Raw genomic sequence first — 27,464 nt, forward strand, 5'->3', positions numbered from 1 at the left:
CCATTGAGGGAACACTAGACGGAAAAACGATACACACTTGGATAACAGTCCCATGAACGTCCTACAGAAAGGTGTGCACTAATCAGCAGTTTTGATGTTCCATAGGTTTCCAGCAGAACTAAAGAAATTGTGTGACATATCCAAAGTATTCGAACGCAAGTTAAAAGGTTACTTTGTGGAGCACTTATGTCCTGTGGAGGAGTTCCTCTCAGTAGCTGAGAAAATTTGTATACAATGTGCTGTTTATTCACATACTTCGCTTTCTCGTGTTTTATTGATTCTTCTTTAAAAATGTTCTAATAAGAATCCTGTAAATTGTGTACTGATTCGTTTCATGATCAATTAGCTCTGGCTATAGAAACAAGTAATTAAATAAATATCAGCTCCCTGAAGTGGTGGGAACTGGTAGGACTTCATAAAGACTGCGCACATAGGTAACAGTATCTGACGATTTCGTCATTTATACGAAACATATTCGTTTTGTGACCTCTGTGAGATATCAAAGAACGTCCTGCAGATCTAAGTGCACTAAATCTATCAATAGTAAACCTATTGCTTCAGAGAAAGTAGAAAATATTCGTAAGTTTTGTTTCATATTTTATTGTCAAGTTTCTTTAATTAGCAGTACTCTAGTTAAAGAGTCGAAAGTGTCACTTCAGACCGCTTCGTTCAGCAAAAACGTTTGAGAAATATTTTAATTTTTACTCTTTTCCTTGTCGCTTTTAATGGAAATATGTCTGCAGTTGACTGCTCGTTGGATGTAAAAGATTTCGTAATTTTCTGTTTACCCTCCAGAAATTCATTCGCATCTCGTCTCAGCTTTTAAAGCCTTAGTGAGGTGTTCGAGCCTTAGAGCCGAAGAAAGACCCAATTGGCTGCTACATTTAACAGACATTGAAATTACATTTTTCAAAGCACTAAAGTACTTTACAAACTGATTTTTAAATGAAAGTACTTTGAGATGAAGGTGTTCACTGAGAAACTTCCTTTTTAACAGTTTTACAGAATGCTGTTTATCGTATAGGTAAAACTAGCTTTTACTAGCATTTTGCAACTGATTTTATTTTTGTTTCTGAAAGAAACATGTTTCAGCTTACAGTTTCAGACGTCTCAGTGGTCTTCATTGGAATGTTTCTTCTTGTTCATGATGTAGGCAAACATTCTGGTTCGAAAATTCATATACCTCTAACACTCCCTAGAATTATTTTAGTTTCTTATATATTCCAAGTCAAACGACCTTTTTCAGTCGGTACATTTTCAGTAAGATCTGTCTGCGTTTCCCTGTCTTGAAAGTATTTGAGTAACTATAAAGTCCCATGTACAGTGTGTCACTCTGTAACAGAATAGGAAGAAATTAGGTAGACGTCTTTCATCCTCGAGTGCTCTAGTAGTATTGGTGTCAAAGGGATCTGGGGATATTCCAGACAGCTGATAGGAAAGGTTACACAAGAGATCCTTCTCCAAGTAAGCGGGATATGAAGTAGATTTCTTCTGGGAAACCATGTGGAAGCCGCTCATCTTGCAGTTCTCGTGATGGTCTCACGTGATCTGGTTGGCCCACGGATCACCCCATAGTATCCAATAGGATCACCTAGGAACCTCCTGACATCTATGCTTATGTGCTCCCCATTGTTTTTTGTTTGCTTAACAGTAAATTTTTCTTTTTGAGTGTTAGAATCTGGCTAGACAGTGCATCTTCAGGTGAACTCATTCTTTACCTTTGCACAGACTGCAGATTGAGTAACTTTCATCTCACCCATACCTTACAAAGGGTGCTTAGTCTGAAAAGCTTGTAAGGGTGTTGGAGTGTAGTTTTTGCTGAGCAATAATTGTTAAGAAAAATAATCGATACGTTATCCCGTTTTCGAGTTCATTAGCATTGTAGTTAGCCAATCAGGCCGTTGCGCGTGAAAGTCCAAGTGGAGCGCCAGATACAATTGGTGCCAATTGTTCTCATAGAGTAGGTGATAGCGCACGAGGCTGCTCTGTCTTTGGCTCGGATTCGATCCTTGCTACCGTTCCACGACCTATTTTTGTACCGCTCTCTTGTTGGGTTTAAGTAAATAAAAAGAAGTACACATTTGGTGACACCGTCTCTGGTGGGCCGATTGAATTTGCGCATGCAACGGCCTGATTAGCTAATTTCAGTGCTACTTAACTCGGAAGCGGCACAGAGTGTCTAGCTTTTTTGTTATTTATTATTTCTCAGCGCATCCTACCCTGCAACAATCTCGCAAGCTTTTCATACTGTCCCAGACCACCCTGTCTATGTCTACATTGACTCTTACGTTAGCCGATTCCGACTCAGACTTGCAGGCATAGTTTCCATTGAATTGGGTTTCAGTACACTAAGTTTAAAGTTTTTGACTTGCTGACAAATGAACTGTATGATTGAAGATGTCGACAGAAGAGGGGAGCAGTGAAACGTGATTGAGTGGTGAAGAGTTTGTGCAATTGGGGGAAATCTATGGATGTGTTGCATATCTATGTGTGTGTGTTTGCATGCACAAGCGCGCGTGCGTGTGTGTTCATTTTTTATTTGTGAATCTACGCGCATGTTAGTTTTGTATTTCTTTCTAATTTTATTTTATTTTACTGTAAGTTGTGTATAACTGAAAATGTAGTTCTTTTGTTGGTTCTCCTTTGGTCATTGACTGTGTCTTCCTTTGTTGTGATTTCTTTTTCCTGGGGAATGAACGTGAGTTTTCCTGTCATTTTTGCAAAGAATCGCCATCTATATCATTATCCCAGCGTCGTGGAGAAGTTCTGGTTAATTTTTCTGCACGTGTAGATTAGGTACACTCACGCTTGGGCACTGTAGTAACAGCAGTCACTTGCAAAGGGGCGTTATTGTAAAACTCCATGAACTCTTCGCGTTAATTTAAATAGTCTTGTTAATTTAAATGGCATTTTGCGAACGCTGTTCGAGGATTAGGCCAAGTCGCAATAAGATTGTTAGGAATGTTCAGTTCACCTGTAAAATATTTTATTTTCAATAAATGGTCATCTCGATATTTGTGCTTTGTGAAGTGGAAGAATGTTGCATTTCGTGGTCCAAGTCAATAATATAATTACGGATTCTAACCAAACTTTTACAAGTTTCTGAACATAACTATAACTGTTTTTAGGGTTTCATTATCTGATGTATCTTTTACGAAGCACTTATCACTAGCGAACGAAATTCGTACATGATTTGAAAGTAGGCGTCGACCATCGCGTAATATTATCTACGAACAATGCTTACTATAATACAACAGAAATTATTCTTCATATCTTTCAGAGTTGTTCTATTTCTACATCCAAACTTTATCTAATGTAGGATATTATTTTAGGAAACTCTATAAAACACTTTATTTTCCTCTCTGGGTCAACCAAAACATTCAGTACCGGTCGTTGGCTATGACGCCAGACGTAGCTGTGTTGTGTTTTGCTACGTCATGGCTGCGCGGCGTATTTGAAATGGACTGTGTTTGAAGAGAGCGGTCTGTAGTATGCATCGGCTCTAGTTTTGAAAGTCGATGTTTCTTAATTGCTTTTGAGTGTTTCTAGCGAGCAATTCTACTGGTGTATTGCTGGTTGTCAGGCGCTGTATTTTACTTCTCTGCTTCGTGTTGCAATTGTGGCTTTCCAGTCCAGTTTTGTTGGTGAGTTACTGCAGTGTCGTTAGTTATTGGCTATAGGTGAATGGTCAGTTTCGCAATTGTTGGTTCGGCGTGTTGTTAATGGTTGGATATTTAATTAGTTTTTTGCATTTGTTATCTTATGGACATGACGAGGAAAATCACAAGTAAGTCGTTGCATACCGCAATGGATGACGAATGCCGACAATAATAAAGTTGTTCAAGTTGTATGATCTGCTGCCCAAGTAATTTAAGTGCCATGTTTGCGGAAAGGTTATGAAGTTAACTAAGTCTGCTGGGTTTCAGATCAGAGACGAACATAAGAGTCTTTGTCGGCATGACATAGTTTGGCGATCTATTCGTTGTGGTTCCCGGCTCAAGAAGTGCAGGCTGGCCATTAGTGATATTGTTTTCTTAACTTATGGCGGTATTTGTTTTGTTTTGTTATGCGTATGTGTACGTGTATGTGTATGTGTGTGTGTATGTGTGTGAGTGCCTGTGTGTGTGTGTGTGTGTGTGTGTGTGTGTGTCATGTTTGTTATTTGTGCGAGTCCAGATTTGTGTGTTGACTGGCTGGTTGATAAGTGCGGTTTGATATTTTTTCTCTATTTATTGTAAGAAGTATTATTGTATGTGTATCTCATTTCCGTATATGATTTCGCTTCCCGCGCCCGGGTTCCCGGGTTCGATTCCCGGCGGGGTCAGGGATTTTCTCTGCCTCGTGATGACTGGGTGTTGTGTGATGTCCTTAGGTTAGTTAGGTTTAAGTAGTTCTAAGTTCTAGGGGACTGATGACCATAGATGTTAAGTCCCATAGTGCTCAGAGCCATCCGTATATGATTATTGTTTGGTTGTATACGGAAATTTATGTAAATTGTACTTTTTAGGATTTTGTCGGTAGTTTTATTAGTTCCAGTTAATAATTATTAATTCAGATTAACTGGTATCGTCATGTTTGTTCTAGCTGTTTTGGTTAAGTATGGTTTTCAGTGTTAGTGCACTGAGTTTCGGTATTTTGATATTACAGAACCTGTTCTAGCACACAGGTGAAGTGAAGTTTCCAGTATCTGTTTCTGGACTAAGTTGTGCTTTCTCGGTATCTAGGACTTCGTTATAGCTTTGTAGGTCAAGTGAAATTTTCTATACCAGTTTTGGAGAGAGTTGTGTTTTTTACTTATAGGGAATCTGCTTTAGATTTTTTAGTGTTGTTTTGATGTCAGCTTTCAGAGCGAGCTGTAGTATCGTGGACATTGTTTGAGCTATGTAACTGATGTGAAATTTCAGATACCAGTGTTTTGAAGATTTATTTGTGTGTTGGTATTGTAGAATTTACTCTATATATTTAGGTTAACTGAAATCGGTGATACTAATTTTGTGGTGTTAGTGTGATCTTGCCTTACCGAATTTCTAGGTTAGTTTTTGACTGAATACGTATTTTGTATTGGGGATGTTGCTTTATTTCGTTAGTCCGCCCCCCCACCCCCCCTCCCCCTCCTCCCCCCCTCCCCCCCAAAAAAACCCTAATACCTACGGTTGTCCCGTTAGTTTAATGTTCTTCTTCGAATTATTTTAACTGTTCTGTTAAATGGAACAGTTTTCGTCTATTCGTGTCTTCAGTGCGTAATGCCGTGTAAAGGCGAAATAAGTGTCCACCACCGTGGTGACGTCGCAGCTGACAGCCGGTATCGGACGTTTCGGTATAACTTTTTCACCGATTTCTCTCTCTTACTAGAAAATCCTTAACTCAAATTTTAAACTATTGCTACTTTTACTCTGTTGCAGGGTAACTTTACAAAATCATTACTAATGAAACGGTGTATTACATGAAACATTCGAAAACAGTCTTGTCAGATTACCTTATACATCAACGATTACAATAATACTGGGAGGCTACATTTAAGAACGAAATGATTGATCAATGGTTCATGCAAAAAAATATTCAGTGTGACTTGAAGAAATAATATATGTTGACATTGCATTAACATTATTTGAAAAACTTTTATTGAAATAGACATCCTATTGCAACTGATGTCTAGGGTACCGCCCAATTGAACATTCCGATACAACCCACCCCAACCACAGCTTCCACGATCTGGTAACTATTTGCAGATAAAACACTATTGTGCCTGACACATTCGCTGTATAAAATCTAATTCACAAGTCCACACAAAAAGTAACCATCCATAATTACACCACATAAAGAAAACAGCAAGCTGCAATTACGCTCAAGTTTTCATGGGAATGAAATTTAAAAAATCGCTTGTGTAACACCTTTGTTAAAGCAATAAGAGGTTCAGCAAAACAAACAATTGCAAACCTTATCTCTCGGATAGGCCCAAAGACTCTGTTAACAATCTGATTAACAAAAGTCAGTAACTGAACACACAAAAAATTTCAAACTTGGTTAGTGGAAGTTTCTTTGAACAGTCACAATCAGGATACACTCTTGAAATGTTGTTCTTTTAGATTTCTGTTGATTTGTCACGCCGAGAACATTAACATTTATAGTTTAGTACTCACAACAGTCTGGAGTTAAAATTAAAGCAAATTTTTCGTGCAGGAATATTGTAGGCTCAGCTGTGCACGTAACGTTCAGGATGTAAACAAGACAATGACAATAAAAATTAAGGGAATATCACCAACTACGATTTATAGTGCACTAGAACCTGTCGAATGTAGAATATTGAAAATATCCCACATATTACGAAATCAAAATTAAGCTTCACGCAACATTTTTATTTTTCTCGAAAGTGCTCAACCATTTATTTTTCGCCACAGTTCTATCGCCTGTCACGATCACTCAATACATACTTTCGTCCGCGTTGTGACGTAGCAGACGATGCTTTTCCTCTTTCCCTGTATGGAGTATTAATACCCACTATGGTGCCTCTTGAAACACCAATCACTACGGCTGCCTTCGTTACGGAAACACCCACCATACTAGGACCAACAGTCTTCCCGCGTTCGAGTTCGTTTAGCTCCTTAATATCACACAATCGCTAAGAACACTGTTCTGATAACGACTAACACTTGCAACTATTGTGGATATACGAGGGTAAATCAATTATTATCCGGAAAGTAGTTATAATGTTTTATTGTAATCAAATAGGATACTTACAAGAAGATCATTTTTCGACATAGTCTCCTTGGGTTTCAACGCACTTAATCCATCGTTGCACAAGCTTCCTGATACCCTCATAAAAGAAGGTTCTCGGTTGAGCTGCGAGTCAGGAATGCATCGCTCCATGCTTCGTACGAGGCAAATCGGCGGCCCCTTAATGCCTGTTTGAGTAGACCAAACATGTGATAGTCAGAAGGGGCAAGATCGGGACTATATGGAGGATGATCCAGTACTTCAAATTTGAGTTTTTGAAGCGTTTCAGCAGGTTGGGCAGCAGTATGCGGACGGGCATTGTCGCGCAACCACACAACACCTTTTGATAGCAATCCTCGGCGTTTGCTTCGAATTGCAGGCTTTGGCATGGCAGTAAGTATCTCACTGTAACGTACGTTATTTATTGCTGTGCCCTTTTCTCCCCATAATTTTCCGGTACTGGACATTGTGCGTCCCGAAAAACCGTAAGCATCAGTTTTCCTGCGGACTGTTGGGTATTGAACTTTTCCTTGCACAACGAATTTGTTACAATTCCATACTCTGCCGTTTACTCTCCGGCTCGTAATGACGGATCCATGTTTCGTCACCAGTAATGATCCTGTCCAAGACGTTGTCTCCTTCGTTACCATAGCGATCCAAATGTTTTTTGCAGATGTCCAAGCACGTTTGTTTATGCAACTGTGTGAGTTGTTTTGGTACCGACCTTGCACAAACTTTATGAAACCCCAGTCTGTTGTGGATGATTTCTCAGGCAGAATCGTGACTTATTAGCAGACGATGTGCCACTTTGTCAATAGTTAATCGTCTGTGTAAGAAACGCTCAATGGTTTCTTCATTTGTGGAGGTAAACGGTCGTCCGGCTCCTTCATCGTTCGTAACACTTTTGCGACCATTTCGGATTTTTTCAATCCATTCGTAGACACTCCGTTGTGGCAAAACACTGTTTCCGTACTGTACCGAAATTCGTCGATGAATTTGGGCCTTCTGACCATAAAAAACGAATCACTGAAGGTTGCTCTTCTTTGGTGCAAATAGACAGCGGAGCAGCCAAGTTTCACAGCACGGCAGCGATAACGAAACTAACCTAGTACCTTGAAAATCGCCAAGATATAACATCAAATAAAGAAAGCATGCGTCATCAACGTAAAACGACAGTACTACCAAAATAAACAAAAATATAATTAAATTGCTGATAATAATTGACTTACTCTCGTAGCACAGGTGCCGTTCGTGGTCAGATATAGGCGCTCAACCTGCAGGCATTGCTAGCAATTGTGTTTATGTTCCAGCATGCATTTATACCGCTGTTAACACATTTTTGATGAACCCTTACAAATCCTTAGGCTTTGTACAATTTAAATAAGGTGTCAGAACAATGTATAACTGAAAGCCCTTGGTGTTTTACTCTATAAGAACAGCAGAATTAAGCAACTCTTAGCTGTGCACACTAAACGCCAGAGCTGAGAAGCGGCACTGCTAAATTTGCATTTCTCTGTACTATTAATGTGAAAAACGACGAAAGAAATTTGTTCGTACGCAGTAGGATACAAGTTATAACTTTGCTGACAGGACAGTATATGTCAATTAAACGCTTTGAACTTGTTACGTGATGTATTATCAGATTGTAGAAAATCGATAGTCCTCACGTCGTTACAGAAATAAACTGAAACAAATAACAGTTCTTCCATTCTGTGTTCGATGATGATGAGGTTTACAGACAGTTCATTGGTGCTCAGATATGTAATGTCATATTATACAGCTCACACACCATTTGTATTTTCTTCTTTTTCTTTATCTTTACGTGAAAGTACTATTACAAAGGCTGTGTTTATTACAGTGCATCGACCAGACGGTAATAATCGTTATCTTTAGCAGAATGCAGCTTCATTTTGTCTGCTCAAAGATCTCTCCAAGCAGCGAAAAACAGCTGTTTTCTTTCCAGGAGCACCTACCACTACGAACTGATACTGAGCTCTAAGTAATGTGCGCGACTACGCAACGGGCGTTAGCGACACAGACTGTGCGAGATAGCGTAATGGTTAGCATACTGGACTCATTTTCGGGAGGACGACGATTCAAATCTACGTCCGACCATCCAGTCACAAGTTTTCTAAGATGTCCTTCAATCGCTCCAGGCAAATGTCGGAGTGGTTTTTCTGAAAGGGAACTGCCGATCTCGGTTCCCATCCTTGAAATATTCCAGTTTGTACTCGATATCGATATGACATTAGACCCTAATCTACCTCCCTTTCTTCCTTCAACCTCACAGGGAGTTCCCCAGTTTGTTGCATCTGGACAGATCCAAAGATTTAAGACTGTCTTATAAGAATGAGATCACACATTCTTTGATGTAATTACTACACATGCAGAAAAACAATAAAGCAATAATGTTACAATAATCAAGTAGCATCGATAGATAACAGTAAACGGTATTAGACAAATAAAGACATTCGTCAAAACAGATATAAGGCTGCGTTAGGTTTGTGTAAGTTGGCGGTGTAGTTATAATACAAGAACTGTTATCAGATGACGCGTGGGTGATTCTTGGAAGCTGTCAATAGCACCAGCAGCGATTGACATTGCTTGATCTGCCAGTAACCCAGCTACTCCAGAAATCTCTTGACTGTTCTACCGTACACTTTGTTCCATTACTGAGAAATGACCCTAGAACGTTTCAAACAGCATCGCACGCCGAACAGGCGATGAACAATGGCAAGACAGAGAGCGCCTATGATCGCTATGTGTGTTACGGTGCCGTGCCTGAGTACTCATTTACTGCTGTGTACTGCCATCATCAACACACAGTCGATGGCAGTCGTTATTGTGTTTAACACTTGTTACCTAGAACACTTAAGCACGTCACTGTAGTAACGCGATAAACACCACGTACGCTGTATTGCAAATCAGGGCAGCCAAACTGAGCATGCTGTTAGAGTTGCTGCGTGTCGCTTGCGGACGCGCTTTTGCAAATAGCGTTAATGGAGGCAAACTACTCTCAAATTGGGTTGTTGTTGGCGTTTGCATTCATGGCGGAGTAATAATATTTGTGGAGCGTATTTACTTGGAAACCAAGTTAATAATTTTAGATTGGTCTTACTAGCCCGTCACCCACAATAACGTCTGGTACCTAAAGGTACGATACAAAGAAAACAGATTACTTGCGAGGCAGCTTGAATCTGCGCGAAGAATAGCTCCTTTTATATAATGGAGCAGCATACAATGGCAGCGTCATCAGCAGTGAATTCTGACTAAAAACCTACCTCTTTCTTGGTGCCGTGTTAAAATTTGCCTCTTTCTCCAAAAGAGCGACGTTTACACCATCTCAGCTCACAGATACGCTAGAGCAGTTCAGTTGCGACAGAATCCTGGAAGAGTCTTTTCTTAAATGAGGAACTGATTACAATCAGTTCAATAGTTTATGAGAAAGCACGTCGACGGTATAAAAATAAATCTGTAGTTTCGTCACTTAATTTATTGCAAAACCACACTACTGCTCATCTTACCAGCTATTGTTGACCAATAAGATATTAGTTCATTCCATTAAAAAGTCCATAATTATTCTTATATCACGATAAATAAGAAATTTACACATGACAAAAGGGCTATCTTAAAATTACCTCAAGAAAATACACTAAATTCGGTGGTGGAAAGCATGAAGCGCACATACTTAGAAATATACACATACAATTTTTCGGAATTTTATTTACCAAGTAACTTCAAGGAAAACGGCCAGCTTATAAATCTGAGTAACAACAATAAAGACTAACAAAAATAAAGAAGTCTTTCTTTGAAACACGTACAGATTAAACATTACGTTACACAACAATTTCTTTGTGGGCTTGACATTTTCCAACATCTTTTTTTTGAGTAACAGAGACGTCCAGTATTTCAAACACGCTCCCTTCTGAAACAGATATCAATTACCATACGGGGTGAATCACATTCTTCAGTGATCTAAAACACACATAAAGACAATAATAATCAATTTATTAAAACACAATAAGCAATTAAAATCCGTCGCACTCAAAAGTCAAGCAAAGCGTTACAGTAAAGAAACTTCCTTAAAACACTGAAACATTCTGGGTAATCTAATTAGAAAACCAAGTTAACAGTGCTGGAATATATTCGGATAGTGTAATCTGAAACCAAGTAACAGTGCCGGAACCAATGTTAAACCAGAAGGCTCTAATTGGATGAAAGTTTAATCCTTCACCATGGATTAAACAAACAAGATTTTACCAATACTTGCTCAAAATACTAGAGATTAAAACAAAAAGGAAAACTTCGCAAAACGTGATTTCAAAAGCTCCTATCTATAAACAACAGATTACTATCCTAACCAAAAGAAAAACTACAAAAATATATTTCTTTTTTCAAATTATGAAAATTTTTTAAAAACATTTAGCAATAATCAGTAATGAAAATGCTTATTGGCACTCAAGCAAAATTAAATACTGAATAGATCAGTCTGACAACACCGTGTAACATTCGCAGTATACAACTCGAGTACAGACATTCCCAAACACTATCGAAGTATTCAACAAAGTTGCTCAGTGGTGTAGATTAATACCAGAAGCCGACAAGTGTACTAAATTGTAAAGCTGAACATTTACTGGTTTGTGTTCTTCCTTCTCTTCATACTCTGAAAATCCACATGCAGTATGGGGGAATACACACTGAAGAGCCAAAGAAAGTGTCACTTCTTCTTCTGTGGCGCTGCAGTCCAGGATGAACCTTGGCCTTCCCAACGAGCTTCCGGCATCCACCATGGCCACATACTCCCCTCCTCCAGTTTCGGCATCCGAGCTTCCGTAGGTCTTAGTCCACTCCATCCAGCCATCTTGCTCGAGGTCGACCTCGCCCTCTTTGTCCTCCTGGATTACCAAAGAGAATCTTCCTATCACCTCCATTTTTGCCACATGACCTGCTCATCTTATCCTTCCTGACCGTATGATTTTTGTTACAGGAGAATCGGCATATGTAGTGTACAATTTTGCATTGTAACTTTTCCTCCATTGTTCTCTCTCGTTCCCAGGCCTTGCATCGGTTTCCGTCAAGGGCCATGTTTCCGAAGCATAAGTGAGAACTGGTCTAACGAGGATTTTATAAATAGTGAATTTTGTTGGGTGGCTGAGGATTCTTGACCGGAATAAATTACTCAAGGTAAAATATGCCTTATTTGCTAATATCAGCCCAATCTTAGTTTCAGTTGAGATGTCATTAAAGCAAGTGACTGTGGAACCGAGATACTTGAAGCTATCAACTCTTTCAAATGTGGATCCATTCACACTGAAAGTTGATGGCATATTGGGTTGATATGCTTCCCCACAGGCTATGTACACTCCTGGAAATTGAAATAAGAACACCGTGAATTCATTGTCCCAGGAAGGGGAAACTTTATTGACACATTCCTGGGGTCAGATACATCACATGATCACACTGACAGAACCACAGGCACATAGAAACAGGCAACAGAGCATGCACAATGTCGGCACTAGTACAGTGTATATCCACCTTTCGCAGCAATGCAGGCTGCTATTCTCCCATGGAGACGATCGTAGAGATGCTGGATGTAGTCCTGTTGAACGGCTTGCCATGTCATTTCCACCTGGCGCCTCAGTTTGACCAGCGTTCGTGCTGGACGTGCAGACCGCGTGAGACGACGCTTCATCCAGTCCCAAACATGCTCAATGGGGGCAGATCCGGAGATCTTGCTGGCCAGGGTAGTTGACTTACACCTTCTAGAGCACGTTGGGTGGCACGGGATACATGCGGACGTGCATTGTCCTGTTGGAACAGCAAGTTCCCTTGCCGGTCTAGGAATGGTAGAACGATGGGTTCGATGACGGTTTGGATGTACCGTGCACTATTCAGTGTCCCCTCGACGATCACCAGTGGTGTACGGCCAGTGTAGGAGATCGCTCCCCACACCATGATGCCGGGTGTTGGCCCTGTGTGCCTCGGTCGTATGCAGTCCTGATTGTGGCGCTCACCTGCACGGCGCCAAACACACATACGACCATCATTGGCACCAAGGCAGAAGCGACTCTCATCGCTGAAGATGACACGTCTCCATTCGTCCCTTCACTCACGCCTGTCGCGACACCACTGGAGGCGGGCTGCACGATGTTGGGGCGTGAGCGGAAGACGGCCTAACGGTGTGCGGGACCGTAGCCCAGCTTCATGGAGACGGTTGCGAATGGTCCTCGCCGATACCCCAGGAGCAACAGTGTCTCTAATTTGCTGGGAAGTGGCGGTGCGGTCCCCTACGGCACTGCGTAGGATCCTACGGTCTTGGCGTGCATCCGTGCGTCGCTGCGGTCCGGTCCCAGGTCGACGGGCACGTGCACCTTCCGCCGACCACTGGCGACAACATCGATGTACTGTGGAGACCTCATGCCCCACGTGTTGAGCAATTCGGCGGTACGTCCACCCGGCCTCCCGCATGCCCACTATACGCCCTCGCTCAAAGTCCGTCAACTGCACATACGGTTCACGTCCACGCTGTCGCGGCATGCTACCAGTGTTAAAGACTGCGATGGAGCTCCGTATGCCACGGCAAACTGGCTGACACTGACGGCGGCGGTGTACAAATGCTGCGCAGCTAGCGCCATTCGACGGCCAACACCGCGGTTCCTGGTGTGTCCGCTGTGCCGTGCGTGTGATCATTGCTTGTACAGCCCTCTCACAGTGTCCGGAGCAAGTATGGTGGGTCTGACACACCGGTGTCAATGTGTTCTTTTTTCCATTTCCAGGAGTGTATTTAGTTTTACCTTCATTTATCGTAAGACCTATCTTCTTACTTGCTCGACTTAAGGTCGAAAAAGCTTCTCTCATTGCTGGTACTGCCCGTGCAATGATGTCTACGTCATCTGCATATTCTAAAATCTCCACTGACTTGTAAAAGATGGTGCCATGGTCTGTAGGCCTGCTTCCCTAATCACCTTCTCGAGTGCTACGTTACATAATAATCATGCTAATGCGTCTTCTTGACGTAGCCTATTTTTTATTTCCAGGGGAGTCTGAATAATTTCCTCGAACTCGAATGCAGCTTCTTACGTCAGACATAATCATTTTAACAATTCTCAGGAGTTGTCCATGTATCACCATCTCCTGTAAGGCACGAAACAACTGGTTTCTATTGACGCTGTCGTATGCCGCCTTAAAGTCATTTAAAGGTGATGTGTTCCAATTCTATATTCAACAGTTTTCTCCAAAATTTGGCGCAGCTTAAAAATCTGGTCTATTGTTGACCTTCCTCGTCGAAATCCGCTTTGGTATGTTCCAATTTCTTTATCCACCTGTGGGAGTAGCCGATCAAAAATAATATTAGATAACACCTTGTACCCCAGGTTCAGGAGGGTGATTCCACGGTGGTTTCTACACTCCATACCGGTCGCCATTTTCATGTATGGGACATAATATTCCTTCATTCCATTCATCTGGTATCCTTTCCTGTTCCCATATGAGAGTGATAAGTTCAAACAGAGACTGCCCTAATCTCGCTCCTCCACAGTTAAGCAATTCTGCAGGAATGCTGTTAGTGCCGGGAGCCTTGTTATTCTTCAGTTTCCTTAAAGCTTTTTTAACATCCTCTAACCCTAGGCCATCCAGTGGTCGTTCATCATCCAATCCTTGCTCACAATCATTAGAGATATCCTCTGCTTTCTTTGTCTCTCGATTCAGCAGGTCATTAAAGTATCTTCGCCATCTTTCCAGAGTCTGTTTACTCTCACTAATTATGTTTCCTACTTCATCTCTAATCAAGCTGGTTATTGGAGCAAATTATCTTCTAGCGTTGTTTACTTTTAAGAAGAACTTTCTTGTTTCATTCTTCTTCTGGGACAATTCCATACATTCTGATCCAGCCTTAGTCCACTCTCTTTTCTTTCGGCGATATGTCATCTTTTAGACCCTCCTTTTCTCTCGATAATCCTCCAACAAGTTTCTTGTGCAGTTCGCCTGTATTGTCTTCTTGTATGTAGTGTTTTCTTCTTCAGTCACTCTCTTACACTCTTCATCAAACCATGTGGGCCTTACTGATTTTGTCTCCATCCCTAGTGTTTTCTTAGCTGAAATGCCTATAGCTCTTTCTGTAGTCAGCCATATCTGTCCTATGTCATTACTTTTTCACATTGTTCGTTATTCTTGTTCTTGTCCAGGGTCTGAGAAACTTTCTGAAAGTACGATTCGTAAGTTTCTGTTAATTGTAATGGTAATACTGTACCGTTCTTTCCTAGTATGTGTTTCTTTCTGAGCATTTGATATCCTTGCTCTTATCTTGGCCATTACGAGAAAATGATTTGTGTCCACATTAGGGCCACGAAAGGTTCTAGCATCCAACAAGTTAGATTTGTGCCTCTTGTCCATCAGTACATGATCAATTTGATTAATCGTTCTACTTCCATGTGCCCTTGTGTATCTCCTTATGAGGAAATCTGGTAGATCCCACTATCATATTCCTGGAGGCTGCAAAGAGGATCAGTCTTATTCCATTATCATTAGTGCATCCATGTTTACTATGGACTCCAATTCTTATCTTCCAAGTTGTGCATTAAAATCACCCAGCACGATCCTGATGTTATTCCTTGGACACTTATCATAAGCTTTTTCAACGGTATCATAGAAATAATCTTTAGGTCTTCAATAGATTCTTCTGTTGTTACATGTCCATTAATTATACTATAGTTAAAGAATCCACCTTTAATTTTAATTACTGGTAGCATTGGATTAACGGGTGTAAAATTTATCACCAAATGTTTCAGACCTTTATGAACAAGGAAACCTGTACCAAAATCATATCTGTTATCATCACAGCTATAGATCATAGTGCCCTCTTTCTTTTCCAATACCCCACTCCCTGTCCATCGAATTTGTTGGATGGCAATAAAGCTCTCCTTGAGCTTCCCCTGCTGGTCTAATAACTTCTTTAGAGAGCCTGGGCTATATAAAGATCGAACATTCCAGGTACCAATTCGAAGATCAATTTTCAACTTTTTATCCATTTGTTGTCCAAGATCCGTGCCATGTCGTCGTCTATTAATCCGTCCGGCTTCTGCTCTTTGGGTTTTCGTAACTTTACTTTTTTTTACAGGAAGAGGATGTTAGCCTCGAGCACAACCCCTAGCCTGGAGGACCAGGATTTGTGTTAGGTTTACTCCCCTAGGGAAGCTGTCTTCACTATGTCTCTAGAGCCTTCCCTGCCCTATGTTGTGGGACACACTTCGTCTGACTCCTTGGGTGAGACAAATCCGACTTGGGCGTCCCTGCCAGTAGCTACGCTACCATCGGCACAGCTCTCGACTTCACAAAAGCACGCAAACCCTCCCACCCGACACTGGAGGTGCCTACTAAAGGGCGGTGTCCCCTGGGAGGGAAAGAAAGTGATACACCTACGTAATATCGTGTAGGGCCCCCGCGAGCACGCAGAAGTGCCGCAACACAACGTGGCATAGACTCCAACAATGTCTGAAGTAGTGCCGGAGGGAACTGACACCATGAATCCTGCAGAGCTGTCCACAAATCCGTAAGAGTACGAGGGGGTGGAGGTCTCATGTGAACAGCACGTTGCAAAGCATCTACGTCTACAGCTACATACATACTCCGCAATCCACAATACGGTGCGTCGCGGAGGGTACCTCGTACCACAACTACACTCCTGGAAATGGAAAAAAGAACACATTGACACCGGTGTGTCAGACCCACCATACTTGCTCCGGACACTGCGAGAGGGCTGTACAAGCAATGATCACACGCACGGCACAGCGGACACACCAGGAACCGCGGTGTTGGCCGTCGAATGGCGCTAGCTGCACAGCATTTGTGCACCGCCGCCGTCAGTGTCAGCCAGTTTGCCGTGGCATACGGAGCTCCATCGCAGTCTTTAACACTGGTACCATGCCGCGACAGCGTGGACGTGAACCGTATGTGCAGTTGACGGACTTTGAGCGAGGGCGTATAGTGGGCATGCGGGAGGCCGGGTGGACGTACCGTCGAATTGCTCAACACGTGGGGCGTGAGGTCTCCACAGTACATCGATGTTGTCGCCAGTGGTCGGCGGAAGGTGCACGTGCCCGTCGACCTGGGACCGGACTGCAGCGACGCACGGATGCACGCCAAGACCGTAGGATCCTACGCAGTGCCGTAGGGGACCGCACCGCCACTTCCCAGCAAATTAGGGACACTGTTGCTCCTGGGGTATCGGCGAGGACCATTCGCAACCATCTCCATGAAGCTGGGCTACGGTCCCGCACACCGTTAGGCCGTCTTCCGCTCACGCCCCAACATCGTGCAGCCCGCCTCCAGTGGTGTCGCGACAGGCGTGAATGGAGGGACGAATGGAGACGTGTCGTCTTCAGCGATGAGAGTCGCTTCTGCCTTGGTGCCAATAGTGGTCGTATGCGTGTTTGGCGCCGTGCAGGTGAGCGCCACAATCAGGACTGCATACGACCGAGGCACACAGGGCCAACACCCGGCATCATGGTGTGGGGGAGCGATCTCCTACACTGGCCGTACACCACTGGTGATCGTCGAGGGGACACTGAATAGTGCACGCTACATCCAAACCGTCATCGAACCCATCGTTCTACCATTCCTAGACCGGCAAGGGAACTTGCTGTTCCAACAGGACAATGCCCGTCCGCATGTATCCCGTGCCACCCAACGTGCTCTAGAAGGTGTAAGTCAACTACCCTGGCCAGCAAGATCTCCGGATCTGTCCCCCATTGAGCATGTTTGGGACTGGATGAAGCGTCGTCTCACGCGCTCTGCACGTCCAGCACGAACGCTGGTCCAACTGAGGCGCCAGGTGGAAATGGCATGGCAAGCCGTTCCACAAGACTACATCCAGCATCTCTACGATCGTCTCCATGGGAGAATAGCAGCCTGCATTGCTGCGAAAGGTGGATATACACTGTACTAGTGCCGACATTGTGCATGCTCTGTTGCCTGTGTCTATGTGCCTGTGGTTCTGTCAGTGTGATCATGTGATGTATCTGACCCCAGGAATGTGTCAATAAAGTTTCCCCTTCCTGGGACAATGAATTCACGGTGTTCTTATTTCAATTTCCAGGAGTGTAGCATCTTATCTCCCTGTTCCACTCCCAAACAGCCGGCCGGAGTGGCCGTGCGGTTCTGGGCACTACAGTCTGGAACCGAGCGACCGCTACGGTCACAGGTTAGAATCCTGCCTCGGGCATGGATGTGTGTGATGTCCTTAGGTTAGTTAGGTTTAATTAGTTCTACGTTCTAGGCGACTGATGACCTCAGAAGTTAAGTCGCATAGTGCTCAGAGCCAGCCCCCAAACAGAACGAGGGAAAAATGACTGCCTATATGCCTCTGTACGAGCCCTGATCTCTCTTATCTTATTTTTGTGGTCTTTCCGCGAAATATAAGATGGTGGCAGTAAAATTGTACTGCAGTCAGCCTCAAATGCTGGTTCTCTAAATTTCCTCAGTAGCGATTCAGGAAAAGAACGCCTCTTTTCCTCTAGACACTCCCACGCGAGTTCCTGAAGCGTTTCCGTAACACTCGCGTGATGAGCAAACCTACCAGTAACAAATCTAGCACCCCGCCTCTGAATTGCTTCTATGTCCTCCCTCAATCCGACCTGATAGGGATTCCAAACGCTCGAGCAGTACTCAATAATGGATGTATTAGTGTTTATAAGCGGTCTCCTTTACAGATGAACCACATCTTCCCAAAATTCTACCAATGAAGCGAAGACGACTATCCGCCTTGCGCATAACTGCCATTACATGCTTGTCCCACTTCATATCGCTCTGCAGTGTTACGCCCAAATCTTTAATCGACGTGACTGTGTCAAGCGCTACACTACTAATGGAGTATTCAAACATCACGGGATTCTTTTTCCTATTCATCTACATTAATTTACATTATCTATATTTAGAGTTACCTGCCATTCTTTACACCAATCACAAATCCTGTCCAAGTCATCTTGTATCCTCCTACAGCCACTCAACGACGACACCTTCCCGTACACCACAACATCATCAGCCAACAGCCGCACATTGCTATCCACCCTATCCAAAAGTTCATTTATGTAGATAGAAAACAACAGCGGACCTACCACACTTCCCTGGGGCACTCCAGATGATACCCTCACCTCCGATCAACACTCACCATAGAGGACAACGTACTGGGTTCTATTACTTAAGAAGTCTTCGAGCCACTCACTTATTGAAAACAATCCCATATGCTCGTTCGTTAGTTAGGAGTCTGCAGTGGGGCACCGAGTCAAACGCTTTCTGGAAGTCAAGGAATATGGCATCCGTCTGATGCCCTTCATCCATGGTTCGCAAGATATCATATGAAAAAAGGGCGAGTTGCGTTTCGCATGAGCGATGCTTTTTAAAGCCGTGCTGATGCATGAACAGCAATTTCTCTGTCTGAAGGAAATTCATTGTATTCGAACTGAGAATATGTTCGAGAATCCTGCAACAAGCCGATGTTAAGGATGTTGGTCAGTAATTTTGAGGATCTAGCCTTCTACCCTTCTTATATGCAGGCGTCATCTGCGCTTTTTTCCAGTCGCTCGGGACTTTACGTTGGGCAAGAGATTCGCGATAAATGCAAGCTAAGTAAGGAGCCAATGCAGTAGACTACTCTCTGTAAAACCGAATTGGAATCCCATCAGGACCTGGCGATTTATTTATTTTCAACCCATTCAGCAGCTTCACAACCCCAGGGATATCTATCACTATGTCCTCCATACGGGAATCTGTACGAGACTCAAACGGCGGTATGTTTGTACGATCCTCCTGCGTGAAAGATTTCTGAAATGCTAAATTTAAAATTTCAGCTTTCGTTTTGTTGTCTTCCGTTGCCAGGCCAGATTGATCAGTGAGTGACTGGATGGAAGACTTCGACCCGCCTACCGATTTTACGTAAGACCAGAATTTCCTTGAGTTTTCAGCAAGATATTTTGCTAAGGTATGACGGTGGTAGTGGTTGAATGCTTCGCGCATCGCTCTTTTTGCAGAATTTCCTTGAGTTTTCAGCAAGATATTTTGCTAAGGTATGACGGTGGTAGTAGTTGAATGCTTCGCGCATCGCTCTTTTTACAGCAGCACGAATCTCTAGTAACTTTTGCCTGTCCTCATTCGCCCGATTTTCTTGTACCGCGAGTGCAACTGTCTTTGCTTCCTGAGTATTCTCCGAATTGCGCTGTTAAACCACGGTGGGTCTTTTCAGTCCGTAACCCACTTTTCCGGCACATACTTGTCCAATGCGTGATTTACAATGTGTTTAAAATTTGCCCATAATTCCTCCAAGTCCATCGTCCCGGAAGTAAATGAAGTCGATTCATTTACTAAGTGGGATGCTAACAACTGCTTATCTGCTCTTTCTAGTAATAATACTCTCCTAGCCTTCTAGACCGACTTTTTAACTTTCGTAACCATAGTCGTAATGAAAACATCATGATCACTAATCCCTGTCTCAACACTGACACCGTCGATGAGGTCTGGTCTGTTCGTGGCTACCAGCATTCCAGCATCCCAGATATGCTCAATAAAGTTCATGTGTGGGAATTTTGATGGCCAGCGGAAGTGTTTAAACTCAGAAGAATGTTCCTGGAGCCACTCTGTAGCAATTCTAGACGTGTGGGGTGTCGCATTGTCCTGCTGGAACTGCATGAGTCCGTTGGAAAGCACAAAGGACATGAATGGATGCAGGCGATCAGACAGGATGCTTACTTACGTGTCACCTGTCAGAGTCGTGTCTAGACGTATCAGTGATTCCATATTCAAACTGCACACGCCACGCACCATTACAGAGCTCTACCAGCTTGAACAGTGCACTGCTGACATGCAGTGTACTTGAATACGTGATGTTGTCACCATACCCATACACGTCCATCCGTTCGATACAATCTGAAACGAGACTCGCCCGATCAGGCAACAAGTTTCCAGTCAGCAGCACTTGAATGTCGGTGCTGACGGGCCCAGGTGAGGCGTAAAGCTTTATGTCGTGCAGTCATCAGGGGTACACGAATGGCCTTCAGCTCTGAAAGCCCGTATCGATGACGTTACCTTGAATGGTTCGCCCGCTGACATTTGTTGACGGCCAAGCACTGAAATATGCAGCCATTTGCGGAAGGGTTGCATTTCTGTCACGCTCAACGATTCTCTTCAGTTAACGTTTGTCGCGTTCTTGCATGATCTCTTTCCGGCCACAGTGATGTAGGAGATTTTATGTTTTACCGGATTTCTGATATTGACGACACACTCGTGAAATGGTAGTGTTGGAAAATCCCCACTTCACCGCTACTTCGGAGATGCTGTGTTCCAACGCTCGCGTGCGGACTATAGCAGCACTTAAGTCTTGATAATGTGCTATTACAGCAGCAGATCTAACAACTGCGCCAGACGCTCGTTGTCTTATATTGACGTTGTGGACCGCAGCGCCGTATTCTGCCTGTTTACATATCTCTGTATTTGAATACGCATGCCTGTACCAGTTTCAAAAAATGGCTCTGAGCACTATGGGACTTAACTGCTGAGGTCATCAGTCTCCTAGAACTTAGAACTACCTAAACCTAACTAACCTAAGGACATCACACACATCGATGCCCGAGGCAGGATTCGAATCTGTGACCGTAGCGGTGGCGCGGTTAGAGACAGTAGTGCCTAGAACCACTCGGCCACATCTGCCGGCTGTACCAGTTTCTTTGGCGCTTTAGTTTATGTCTCTATTTTCAGACAATAGCTCAATACGTAGCATCGATACCAAGAATAAAAACAGTCTACATACAGACTTAAAATCCATTACCTTGGTGCAAAGAGGGGTCCCATATTCAGACACACAAATTTTCAATAAATTGCCAGAAAAAATTAAAAGCATGGTTTCAGGTAAAATGGTTCAAATGGCTCTAAGCTCTATGGGACTTAACATCTGAGGTCATCAATCCCCTAGACTTAGAAATACTTAAACCTAACTAACCTAAGGACATCACACACACCCATGCGCGAGGCAGGATTCGAACCCGCGACCATAGCAGCCGCGTGGGTCCGGACTGAAGCGCCTAGTACCGCACGGCCACAGCGGCCGGCGTTTCACGGACGGCATGGTTTAAACAAAGCTTGAAAGATTTTTGGTAGACAACTACTTCCACTCTGTAGATGAATGTTTTAACATAGACTATTAGACCAGCTTGACTAAAAATGTCTGTTAGATTTCAGCTTTGGCAGCACTTGGTCACAACAGTGAAGATTAGGTGTTCTGTGTATGATAAATTTATTATACGTGCATATCTGTGTTTCATTCTGACAGTGTATTTATTCAGTAGGTATTAGCAGTTCCAGTGTACTGTGGTGTATTCACAATCTCCTGACAAATGACGAGGGAAGTGAGTAATGTATCCAAATGTTCTTTGTTTTTTCTGTTATACTTACAGACATGTTCTACATCTACGAGAATCATTTTATACTTGGGTCTATGGAACGAAAACTGAATATAGTCTAATCTATACCTCACCATAAGTGCCATTATCGTAGGGAGACAGATCCACACTGAATGAAGGGTGAGTGAGTACCTTCCATCATTTGAATGGCTGCATAAGGTCGTTGACAGCGTTTGCCGTATGGGGCCTTGCACTGCCGTGTAGCAGAATGATTCCACAAAGGAACTGTCTTGTTCGTTTCTATCTGACCGCTTTGCAAAAGGTGGTCAAGATTTTGAGTATCGATTCGTATACACCGTTGTTACATGCTTCTGGAAGTCGATTAGAAGGGAATCCTTTAGTTCAAAGAAGAAGGTGAGCAGAGCCTTTCCTGCGCCCGTGTGGACTACCTTTGCATTTTTGGTGGCGGCGAACCCTGCATGCTTCCATTGAACACAAGGTCGTTTTGACTCGGGATCGAATTGATGATTTCACGTCTCGTCACCAGTGACCACTCGTGACAGGAACTCATTCTCGTCCATAATATAGCGCTGCAGACCAGCTTCGTGCGCTGGCGCACCCATCAGGCGCACACTATTTGAAATTTCAGTCTGTGTTTAATGATGGCGGGAGCACTTCCGACAGCCAATCTGACCTCTGCGGCAATGACTGCTACCGTAACTCGCCGGTCTTCAATATGAGGGCTAGTTTGGGGCCCCAGCATTCGCATAAGGACCACGCCTTCTTCCGTAGGCAACAGCATTACCATCCCTTCAGCGGTTTTCATTTTACGCAACCCATCCCGTTTCGTTTTGAATTCACCGTATAAAAGTGCTACCGTAAAACACTACGTATCTAAAACACAATTTTGAGCAAACAATTATTTTTTTGTGGAAATAATCAGCAATCAGTTTCAGAAAAAATTTTTATTCCTTTACCTGTTTCAGGTATTTAGTACCTTTTTCAGAAGGCTTTACAGAAAAAAATATGCCATATATAAGTGGGCTTTACGTAAGAGCATTAAAATTTAACAATGAAAAGTTTAATAATTTGAAAATAAAATGTCGTAAGTGCTTATAATTATCGCTTTATTTGCGAGTATTAAAAGTAAAATGTACGGCACATTGCTGTGATCCTAGAAAAAACATGAACAATTCCAACAATGAATCCATTACTGCAAAAAGAACTCGTAATTAATGCTTAAATTTGGTTCATAGTGTCTGCAGAAAAATGCTGTATACCATTATTTCAACAAATATGTAGTTGCCGATGATGGATAAAACACTGAACAACTATCTCTTTTATTTCTTTGTAGATCACGGAATGTTTCTATTAACAGTATTTTGCGGCGGCTCCCTTGGTAAAAAAATTAAGGATTTAATCTCTAGCGCTCAAATTCTTTCTATAGACGTAAGTTATTATGTTGTTTGAATCGGGTGAGCCACAACTGTAAGAGGCCTAAATTAAAAATCCTGTTGCTAGTATAAAATTTGTAGCTGGGGTCCTGCTTTTAATAACGTTCCGCCACTCAGAGCACCGACAATCAATAAAAGTTACTGAACGGCAAAACAAATAAGAAATAATCCTGTCAGTTACTCGTTGCAATAAAGAAAAAAAACTGCACTGCACTAAAATACTAGAAACTAAATCAGAATACTTTCATTTTCTTTCGCTTTGTAAAGGAACCGAGGGACTGCTAAGAACAAATCTCAATATGTTCTTGAAATTAAATTACAGTCAATGCGTCTCGTGGTAATAACCTCCTTACAGTCTTCAAAAATAAATCAGTTCCAACTGTAATAGGTCTGGCACAAATAGAGAATCGTCGTAAAGTCTCCATCCATTTCTAAGGAATATCGGATGCATTTACGTAATATACAGGGTGATTCAAAAAGAATACCACAACTTTAGGAATTTAAAACTCTGCAACGACAAAAGGCAGAGCTAAGCACTATCTGTCGGCGAATTAAGGGAGCTATAAAGTTTCATTTAGTTGTACATTTGTTCGCTTGAGGCGCTGTTGACTAGGCGTCAGCGTCAGTTGATGCTAAGATGGTGCTACTGTAACTGGACTACAGTATCTGGAGATGTTAGAGAATTGGCTGTTCCCTCAGCTCGAACAAGAAGCACAACAATTCATATTTCAGCAGGATGGAGCGCCACCACATTGGCACTTATCTGTCCGTAACTACCTGAACGTCAACTACCCGAGGCGATGGATCTCCCGCCAGGCAGCCCGTGACAGAGCACTTCATTACTGGCCTCCAAGAAGCCCTGATCTTACCCCTGCGATTTTTTCTTGTGGAGGTATGTTAAGGATATGGTGTTTCGGCCACCTCTCCCAGCCACCATCGATGATTTGAAACGAGAAAGAACAGCAGCTATCCAAACTGTTACGCCTGATATGCTACAGAGAGTGTGGAACGAGTTGGAGTATCGGGTTGATATTGCTCGAGTGTCTGGAAGGGGCCATATTGAACATCTCTGAACTTGTTTTTGAGTGAAAAAAAAACCTTTTTAAATACTCTTTGTAATGTATAACAGAAGGTTATATTATGTTTCTTTCATTAAATACACATTTTTAAAGTTGTGGTATTCTTTTTAAATCACCCTGTACATGTATATTTGTTGTCAATGTATGCAAACATATCTTGTGAAACAGCCGACGCTGCATCCCAGACACGGATTATTAGATCCTGGGGCTCCCTTACCTATGCTTTGTATACCCTTGACTTTTGTGTACACGCAAGCGAAGAAGTGCCAAATCAGGTCTAGCGGAACCTCTGCCTATCCATCTGTTGTTGAATCTTCGATTTAGTTTCTCGCTTTTTTCTGAGAGCTAACGGAGGGGGTGCTCCACGTTGGAAGACAACCGTTTCAGCCGGTTGTGGATTCCGTGCCATTTTGGCGTCGTATCGCCATCCTCACATCACTCAGCATCACTTTGAAGTCAGTATTTTCCTAGCTTGATTTAATATTTTAGTGGAGGATAAAGAAACCGCATGCAATTTTGTCGTTGGAACGTTCTAACAATCATGGTTCAGTGGAATAAGAAAAGTTGAGTTACCACTATTGGTCAAAAGCAGTAAGAAGAAGACTTGTTTTAGGTATCCTTACCTACAAATTAAACGGCATCGAAATAGCACTGTTAATCAGACTCAAGGCTGCTGCTTCATAATACACGATTGTGATTTTTGGGGACAATACATGTGTGAAATTGACGGTTTCTTATTCCTTATTTCTGTTCTTGTAATACTGGCACATGTTTTACAATATGAGCCTCTTCTGGATGACCAGGCTGTCAGTTTGACGCAACGAGTCAGTGCAGTGGTCAGCGCACTGGAGTCTCAGTCGGGAGCGCTGTCGGGTCATTCAGATTCCGTTTTCTCTAAATATCTTACGTTGAATGCACAGACAGTTTCTTTGTCAGCGCCGCGGCTGATCTCCTTCTCCATCTTTAGCGACGTCATCGTTGATGGGACGTTTAACTTCAGCCTTCCTTAACTCCTTGTAAACTGTCGTATGGAAATTATAATCACGTACCTTTAAAAAGGTGTCGATTTTTGTTTTCTGTTAGTCTGTTCATTGTTTTTACTCTTTTCAAATTTAAAATTTGGTCACGTCTCTATCATTATTTTCTAAATCTCTTACTTCTCGTAATTTCTAGAGCACCATAGAAGATAGTGCGTGCGGTTGTCATAGGGGTACTTCCACTTAGTTGTTCACATCTGTCTATCACTTTTTGTGTAGTGGTTGTATCAAGATATTTTCTCCAGTATCTTGGGACCTCTTACAGTGGCCACACTCTTTCACCAACATTTGCAGTTCATTTCTTGCATGAGGCCCAAGTTACTTAGATTCCCTAAAATGGGATATTTCTCAGGCGCTTTGTTAATTTTAACATTTCTGATAGTTATATCTACTACTCTGTTGTCCCAGGATATGAATCTCTGGCTTTCATTTGTGAATCTTGTCTTAGACTAGAGATTAGGTCTTTTTCTATTCTATCCAGAACGTGTATTTCATATTTATCACTAGAAAAAAAGCTTTTTGAGGCGCAGCGATAATTTTTGCTTTCATATTTATTCAGTTTCCCTATTTGTCACATTCCAGAAGTTCGTGAAATTTCGGCCGGTATGTTTGTTCTCAGTTTCTGGACAAAAGTTAAACTTCTTTTTGATGTTATCCTGATTGTGTTTCAAGGGATAACTTTCAACTTCAGAGTTTTAGAATAATAGTGCAGATGTTGGTTTCCTTGACTATCGTATTTTAGACATCTATCCAGCTGCTGGAACAGAATCGTTGCCAGATAACTGCAGGGGAATTCACTTAAATATGAACGGCCCGGCAGCCAGTTACTCTCCTTCCTTCTAATTTTTTGCTGATCAACATAGACCTCAAGTCTAAGACTCATATTCAATAACAGGAAAATGATCGTTAATTTGGGTACAGCATTAATTACTTCATCTAGTTGTCTGAAGAGATTATAATTCAAATGAAAACAAAAATGTATAATGTACTCTAACGTCGTGAAGTAGGCCCTGTGCACAGTTTGCCATTAAAAATGCAGCTCCACGAAGACGGCGTGCAGAAAACGACAAACTGTCGTGAAGTGTACAACATGCTAGATGTGCAAATGATTTAACATTTCAGCGCTACCACACAGAGAAGATAGGAGTAACACCATCTGTAACTATGCATATACGGGTCCTCAGCTCGTGGTCGTGCGGTAGCGTTCTCGCTTCCCACGCCCGGGTTCTCGGGTTAGGTTCCCGGCTGGGTCAGGGATTTTCTCTGCCTCGTGATGACTGGGTGTTGTGTGATGTCCTTAGGTTTGTTAGGTTTAAGTAGTTCTAAGTTCTAGGGGACTGATGACCATACATGTTAAGTCCCATAGTGCTCAGAGCCAACTATGCATATAAGGAAGGACTGCATAGCGGAATCTTCATTCAGAAATAGCTTCTGAATGTTGTTTGTGAGAAGATCGTGTTACGCCAAGTACATAGTGTAAGAAAAAGGTATGGCTAGACTTCCAGAAAACATTCCTCAAGCGTAAAGGTAGAAAAAATGTTTGATGGCCGTGGGTACGGAAACGCATTATTTCCGTGTTAGAGCCCAGTTTCTACAACTTTTCAACACATTAATCATGGAAAACACGCAGAAACGTGTCAGCGAAGTATGAAACACTATCCTAGATGAGACGTTCAAAACGCCCTCCATTAGGAAGGTTACATGCGTCAACCCTCGGTCGCATTGAACCCCTGATGCGCCAATGTATCTCTGGACAACAGCGGATGCTACCACAACCTCCCACATTACGGACACGAG

Source organism: Schistocerca serialis, chromosome 7, assembly GCF_023864345.2.
Source record: "Schistocerca serialis cubense isolate TAMUIC-IGC-003099 chromosome 7, iqSchSeri2.2, whole genome shotgun sequence".
Classification (NCBI taxonomy): domain Eukaryota; kingdom Metazoa; phylum Arthropoda; class Insecta; order Orthoptera; family Acrididae; genus Schistocerca; species Schistocerca serialis.